Raw genomic sequence first — 8,811 nt, 5'->3', positions numbered from 1 at the left:
TTTAAAGTGAAGTTATCTTTATATATATATATATATATAAAACGTTTCAAAAATAAAAATAAAATTTGTTGTTTACAACTTTTTGTAACCAAAAAAAAAAAAATCCTTTTTTAAAATTAAAATTTTTCGTTTATTTTAAATTAATGAATTTCTTTTTAATTTTTTCAAATTTATAGGGGTGTTTTTGTCTTATTGAAAAATCTATATGAGCATTTTTATCTTTTTGCTAGTCTTGAGGGAGGGAACATTGACACTGTTTTGGTAATTTAGGAATGACATTGTCAATTGGGTGGTAGTTTGAGAGGGGTATGTGGACTTTCCCTTAATTTTTTATTTTAAAATGTCAAAACAAAGTTGTTTTACTATCCAAGAATGGTTCGGTTTAGTTAACCGAAAAAATAATTTTATATCTATTAACCGAACTAAACCGACATCAGTATAAAAAATCGATACTGATTTTCGAACCACAAAAGTTGGTTGACGGTTAATTTCGATTTGGTCGTCGTCGGTAGACAGTTAATTTGCCTACCCCTACTTGATACTATTCATTGAACTTTTTTCATTTTTTCAACATTTTTATTTTTTACATCACATTAATAATTTTTTATTGCTATTCAAATTAAAAAATCACTACAAAACAAAATTTTTTCACTTTTTTATATCAAACATTTATATTTTTTCACATTTTCAAAAAAAAAAAAAAAAAAAAAAAACTTATTTTTTTCACATCAATCAATTTTTGTTACAGTTCCAACTCACTAAAACCCCAAAAACCTTTAACAAACAAAGCTCTTGGTTATTAGATTTTGGGTTAAGCGGGGCGGGTATCCAGGATTTTTTAAAAGCACAATCCGCAATCTGACTCGCCCCATATGGGTAATTGAAAAATCAACCCGGATCCATGTTTTTCTTAAGGAAAATGGGTGGGGCGCGTATTTGCCCACCCCTAAATAATACATCATAATATTCAGATATTCATGGAAGTGATCAATGGGTCACACGAGTAACCAGCTGAATTTGCTGACGAACCCCAAATATATGTTAAATGATAAAGGTAGAAACTTTTAGATTTTGTAGGAGACAAAATGCAATCTACATAAATCTATGGAAATCGACAAACACACGGAACCTAGGGCATGGGTGTATACTCTCGGTTTTCCATGTTGATTAACCCAAGAACCTGGTGTGAATTTCTTTTGTTACTCCTATTAAACCCAGGACTCGATCATCCAAATTGATTTAATTAATTAGTCCATACAATATACATATGTTGATCAGGCAAACACATATGAAGAATACAAGATAACAGACATTAATCAAGTTAAATACACCAAAATATAATTGTAGCAAAGACGCCAATATTTCAATCTTAAAAAAACATGACTAGGGCTTCAATCTAGCCATAAATAAACTATAAACTACATAATAAAGATAAAATGTGGAAGAGAAGAAAAACTCAAACTCCTCTTGATTTAGCCTTCAATTCATTTTTAGAGCTTGTACCTCTTTTCTTCACACTTATTCCTAGAAGCTAAGAGGTCTATTTATAGGCTTTAGAAGTCCTTGTTACACTAGTAAACCTAGAAAATTCGTAGGGTTTTACTCCTATTACAACTGAGAGTTGAAAAACCCTAATATGGAAAGAATAACAGTCTGGCCGCCTTTTAACGTGTCACCTGTGCACGGTGCGATTGATCGCAACCCGTGTGCACTCGATCGCACGTCTGTGATCGAGACTCTTCTGTTGTGTACACGATCGCACATGGCTGCTTCATTGCTTGTCTTCTCTAATAGTGCGCTCAATCACAGGTTCCCTACGCTCGATCGCACTATCAAGGGCTCCAACTTTTCCCAATTTCTCTGTTTGAATCAAAATCTTCTAGATTTACTTCATTTTCTTTCAAAAGCCTACAAAAACATGAAAAACACATAAAAGAACTAAAATAGCATAATTTAACAACACTTAAGGAATTAAACACATATAAGTTTAAAGGCTAAAATATGAATATTTTAGTATTTAACACAAACTAAATTAAGTTTTTGATCATAAGTGAACTTGAATATAGAAGTAAACTAAATGAATTGGGTATTTTAGGTGTTTTTATGTTGAAAGAGGAGGCAAAATAATAATAATAATAATAATAATAATAATAATAATAATAATAATAATAATAAATTAAAATTAAAAGGGGACACAATTATTATTATTATTTTGGGCAAAACTAAAAAGTAATAATTAAAAGGGACACAAATATTATTTTGGGGGGCAAAACTAAAAAAAGAATTAAAAATGGACACAAATAATATATTGGGGGGCAAATATATGATTTTTGGGGAGATAAATTTATAAAATTGGTATATTTGAAGGACATTTATGAAAATTTGTAAAATTTTGGAGGGACATTCATGACCTTTGTTCTCAATCCCTCTCCCACTCTGACTCTCTCTACTGTGTTGAATTTTTGCCCATTTCCTATTTTCTCTATTTATGAATGAATGTAAATCTCGTCAGTCAGAGGCAGACCCACGTTTGGGGTTGGGGCACTACAAAACACTTTCTGATTAGTAACGACACATTAGTAATGTGTAAATAAGCTTGACACGTTAGTAAGTAACGTGTGCGGCATGTTACTAATTTGGATGTTACTAAATTTCTATTAGTAATGTGTTAGAAATTGACACGTTACTAAATGTTTAGTAATGTGCCATCATTTTGACACGTTACTAAACTTTAGTAACATGTCAATTTCTGACACGTTACTAAAGTTTAGTAATGTGCCATTTTTAACACATTACTAAACCATGTAGGAATTTTTTTTTTTTAATAAATTTCTCATAAATTTTTAGGTGTACACTTGATATAATAACTATTAATAGCTATCCATCAACATACATCATTTCTCGGGTCGTATCCAAGCTATCAATCAAAATGATGTCTACAAAACATATATATATAAATAAACATCATTGTCTATATGCATCAACATTGTTAATAAACAACAAATAAATCCAACTATATATATATACACATCAACAAAACATAGGAAATACAACTTAAGTTATTCGCGAATACATTACGTACAAACACCCCAACAAAAAACCGAGTGAACACCATCATGACCGCCCGACTTCTTCGCACTAACTGCAAATGATTAAACAACAATCAATCAGCAAATAAACAATCGAACAATCAATCAGCAGTCATCAAGTCCTAAGCGATTAGAAACGTCAAAGTATACGAAAGTCATACTCAACAATATTCAGGTTTAATGACGTGTATAAACGTCGCATAAACAACTTCAACGTTATATCTACACTACCAACACACACTTGAGTTTATATACATAGTTTCAATGATAATCCATTCAAAATGTGAAAATGATCTGAAATTACGAAGCATGTATATGATCTACGTGTATCTAGCATTTCCACAACCATAAGACATGTTAATTACTATTCTTAATTTTCAAGTATTTTGATTTAAGTATATACGCTATTTATGAATATTCGATAATAACTTCTTATTAAGTCATATGTATATGTACGGGCTTGCTGAACTAGTGGTACATTGTCTTGATAAGCGAGACTTTTGTCTAGCAGGGTCCATTGTTGGTTTTCATTTTGATCGCCGTCCTCCGCTTCTACTCTTACATCATCTACACATATTACGGTATAAATGTGTTATATACATGCATGTGTGGCAAAAACATACTCACAAAGTGTGATTACCAAACAAAATTACTAACTGTTAAAATGATTATCATTTCAGAAGACGATCATATTACTAAAAGAGAAACAAAAAACAATATAGTTTTACCTGATCGGCTATCTACTGAGGACCTCACAATCACACGGGCTGGGGACTCTACGTCGTGTGGAGCCCTATCATTAGTCACCTCTAGCTCGGAGGTGACATTTCTCGAGCCCTCAAGCACACGGACCCGGGCCCTATATGTTGCTATCTGCTCATCAATTTGTGCAGCCATCTGCGTGGTAACCTCCTGGGTCACCTCCGCAGAAATCTCAACCCTCTACTGGGCCAATTGTGCAGCCATATGTATCCTATGCTGCTCCCTTTCATCTTCGAGTGCTCTTTCAATCGTTTGCGAGACATTCAAGCATCTAGGGTTCTTTAAACATGATTGGGATGGTGTATAATAAGAGTGGATGTTGCCGTGCACTAGGAGAATATTCTTACTAACCCCTCGAACACGACCCGCATATTCAGGCTTATAGCCGTGTGCCTGGGCGTATGCGTCGTTCAGTACCCACCGAATAGTCCCATGGTGCCCGTCTACCAATTATGCAGGGTCATTTTTCAATAGCTCCTACATCCTTACCTATAAGTTACACTACTCCCAATCATTGTTATTTAAGTGTTAATCCTAAATAAGTTTTCTATACGCAAATAAAAAGGAAAGATAAAGGGTGTAAGCAACATACAACTCTCTCCTCGACCTCTCGATTTGGGTAGCTACCGTCTTTCTTTTGGTGGGTCCTAATGTAAGCCTTCGCTTGCGTAGGAGCCTTGCCCGCAGTAATTACCTGCAATTAAAAACCCACAACACAAACATATGTTAGTATATATATTAAATTAATGATGATATATACATTTATACAAAGGGTAAATGACAAATATACATCTTCATTTGATAACCTTGCGAAGCTCTTCAAGTCGGTGCAATGTGGTGTGTTATTCAATGCTCGTATCTTTCTCATATGCTGAGCATAGTCTTACGCATACACAATATATATACGTTATTAATATGTGAGTCATCTTCACAATATTTACAATTAATGAAACTACACAATTGAAATTAACTTAGTGACCTACTTGATAGAATGGATCGCACAATTTCTCCAACAATATATCCACGTTTGCGCGGTTGTACCCTCGAAGGAACTCCCACATCCTTGCCTTCACTATTGCAGGAGTCTCACCACCCTGAATATTGAGTTTCTTTTTCAATTCTTGTTTCCAACGCCTCAGCTTCTCGCCCATGTCACGGAACGCGTCCTTCTTGATTGCCTCATTGTCCAAGCCAGGTAAGATATAGAACTGCGTCTGCATAAGTTACAAATTGAAAAATTAGGAACCCTACATTATATTTTCACCATCAACTAATCATTTCACAAAATAAGTAAAATAGCTGCTATGTACATATGATTATAAATTAAGAATATCGTAACATTTCACATACCATCAATGAGCTCCATAAATCCCCCTTCATGTTGATTGGTACCTTCGTCTAGTCGTCAGATATCCTGAGGAAAGCCTCGCTTCTGACAGTCTTGCCCATCACCTGTCTTAATTTCAACTCGCTATGCCCTATTGGCTGCCACGATCCATTATACTCCATCACGATCCTCTGAATCTGCATTGATGTTTAACACACACATAATTGAGTTCCGACATTAATTGGAAGTGAATGCTTATAACTACATATATACAAGAATATGCATAAACAAATACGTATATATTTCAACCTTGATTAGCATACATACCTATCGTCCGAACCTCTTTGACACCCAACAATTGCCCAGCAGGTCCAGTGGGCTGGTGGTCCGATGGGTCATTTGTCTCATCATCCATGTCGTCATCGGCCTGCGTCTCACTATCATCCATGTGTGCGCTATTGTATGGTGGCTAATCGAAATAGCTGTGCGGCAATATACCCAACTGGGTCAATGACGTCGGCGGGGATGGCATACGCGAGGATTTGCCCGAGTCGTGAGGAGTAGGCTCATTTCGATATCTTAACTAGGTAAGGCCTATCGGATGAGATAGGTCAAGGAAAGCCAGGTCTCTTGGACTCGAAGAGCCAGGAATATCTTCAATGTTCAAGATATAATCGTGTGTCGCTGGGGTCTGCCCTTCCACATGCTGTGGAAGTATCGGTCGATATCCTAATTGTTGCCTCAAAAGCATAGCAACGTCCTGCATCTCACTATCATTAGTGTCGTACGGTCTCGACCCATGTCCACCTGTAGTCTGTCGCATAGAAGACTGTGGCCTCTGTGCTCTTGTCATCCTCCCTAGCGTACTCATAATTACCTAAATAAATCACGTTACTGATTAGTTATCTGTAGAATGGAAGAAATATGCAATCAATGTTTAAATATATACCAACTAATCAATGAATTACAATCAATGTATAAATAAATAACAACAAAGTATTACATGTACAATATTCAAATTTAATATGATCACATACGCTTCAATCAGTATTAAGTATAGTCGACCATATTCGACGTCATCATGCGGATCATCATGATTTCTGTTTAATAGTAGTGGCTCACTCTCGTGGTAGTTGGTATGATCGTCATGAGGCCCTTGACCTTGACTAACGTCGTATACGTTTCTAGGTTTAGTCCTTACAGTGCAAGCCTAATCTGGATTCCTTTCATCTTCAACGTAAAAAACTTGTTCCACTTGGGAAGTCAGCACATACGGCTCATCAGTAATCAACTCTCTCCTATGGACAAGGTTTTTGAAGTTTACAAGCGTTAAGCCATACTCGTCCACCTTGTATCCCCTGTCCAATTTGTTGTTTGCCCAATCACACTTTAACAGAACATACTTCGTCTTGTCGTAATACTCCACCTCAAGTATTTGGGTTAGCTTCCCGAAGTATATTTCGCCATCAACAGTTGACACGCACACACCACTCTTTTGTGACCTCTTTCCCACATCATGTGCAAGAGTGCGAAACAACTTGCCGTTGACCACATATCTGTTATATTGGATTGCTGAGATCATTGGCCTCTACAATGCATTACTAGTTTGTGACCCATTTCCTTTCTGTGTCGATTGTTCGAACGATCAACCTGCGAGTATAATATAATGAAAGACGCATAGTTAGTGTGGTGAGGGAATAGGAATGAGAAGTAAATACTTTTAAGTTACTAGGTACACATGACATTAGTCTTACATAGTCACGGTACCAATCGCAAAATTGCTCAACATGTTGGGTTTTCAACTAATCGTCCGTCAATCGCCCCCTAGTTCTTCGTTGTCTAAGCGTATCCCTCTGCATCCTACAATTTCAAATTAAATCAAGAAATTATAATCCACAACTAAGGGTGTAAGATAAATGACCATGCTATGCTATTAACCCGACTCACATTTGTAATTGGAGAAACTCGTCCAAGTTAAACATAATATAAACAGTGAATCTGTGTCAATGTGCGTTTGTCGAGGTCGAACTCGTGTCCCTGCCCCTTTAGACCCATCCGGGTTTCTTTGCGGCCTATTGTGAAATGTTGGCACATTACCTAAATACATCAAGCAAAACGTCACCAACTCAGTTTCAATGTAGCCCTCCGCAATGCAGCCCTCAGGAGTTGCTTTATTGAGCACATTAGATTTGAAATCCCCAAGGCTCCTACATATTTTATGAGCATTTAGTCATTGTTTTTAAATAAATGAAGGGCAACAAAATGTAAGTTTTACGTCGATTTAACTTTACCTCTCTCTCGGATACATCCACCTATATTGTATCGGTCCACTATGGTGGCATTCACGGACAAGATGCACGACAAGATGAACCATGCTCGTGAAAAACTCGGGGGAGAATACCTGTTCCATCTTGCACAGAGTGATGTAGATGTCACCCTCAATACGGTTCATATCCTCTTTACTCAATGCCGTTGAACAAATGCCTCTAAAGATTGCACACATCTCAATAAGAGGTCTAACCACGTTATCTAACATTGACGTGGCACGCAATGCAATAGGGAGAAGCTATTGCATCAGTATGTGACTGTCATGACTCTTCATAACCAAAATTGACCGTTCTTTAAGTCGTACACACCTGAGAATGTTTGAGGCATATCCGTAGGGCACCCTTACATTTCGAAGAACTATAATGAAACTAGTTTTATCTTCATTGGACATCGTGTGGCAAGCTAGAGGCAAATAGGTTTTTCCATCTTCCGTGAACGGATGAAGTGTAGGTCTTAAACTCATTTCTTGCAAGTCTTTACATGCTTCAAGGTTGTCCTTCGTTTTCCCTTTAATGTCCAGTAGTGTGCCTATTGTGTTGTCCATCACATTTTTTTCTATGTGCATGATATCAAGGTTGTGCCGTAATAAATTATTTTTCAGTATAGCAACCTAAAGAAAATACTTTTCTTCTTCCAAACTACATTATCATTAGGAGTCCTCTTCCCCTTTGACTTATCAGCAGAATTTCACTTACCAGCGCTCTTATCCTCAAATACCATCATTTTTAACTGTTTCAGGATTTCATTTCCACCTGGCACATCGGGGGCACATTCTAGTTCTTGGTTACCATCAAATGTTTTTTTTTTGTTCTACCTCCACGGATGATCAATGGGCAAGTATCGCCTATGCCCCATAAAGCAAAATTTATTCCCGTGTTTTAACCGTATAGACCTTGTTGCATGCATACAGCAAGGGCATGCCTTCCCACCTATGGTAGGCCACCCGGACAAGTCTTCGTATGTGGGGAAGTCATTAATTGTCCACATCAATTGTGCTCTGAGCATAAAATTCTTTTTCAGGGAGACATCGAATGTTCGTATCCCTACATTCCATAGTTCCTGTAATTCATCAATCAATGGTTGCAAGTAAACATCTATATCCATTCCGGGTGAACTTGAACTTGGAATAGTCAGGGATAATATGAAAGACGTTTGTTTCATGCATATCCAATGAGGTAGGTTGTATGGTACTAGCATTACAGGCCAAGTACTATGGGATGTGTTCATGTTCCCAAAAGGATTAAACCCATCCAAGGTTAGGCCAAGCTTTACGTTCCTGCTGTCAGCTAAAAAATCTGGATATAA

The sequence above is a fragment of the Corylus avellana genome, chromosome ca3 (assembly GCF_901000735.1).
Source record: "Corylus avellana chromosome ca3, CavTom2PMs-1.0".
Lineage (NCBI taxonomy): Eukaryota > Viridiplantae > Streptophyta > Magnoliopsida > Fagales > Betulaceae > Corylus > Corylus avellana.
This window is presented reverse-complemented; position numbering follows the sequence as displayed.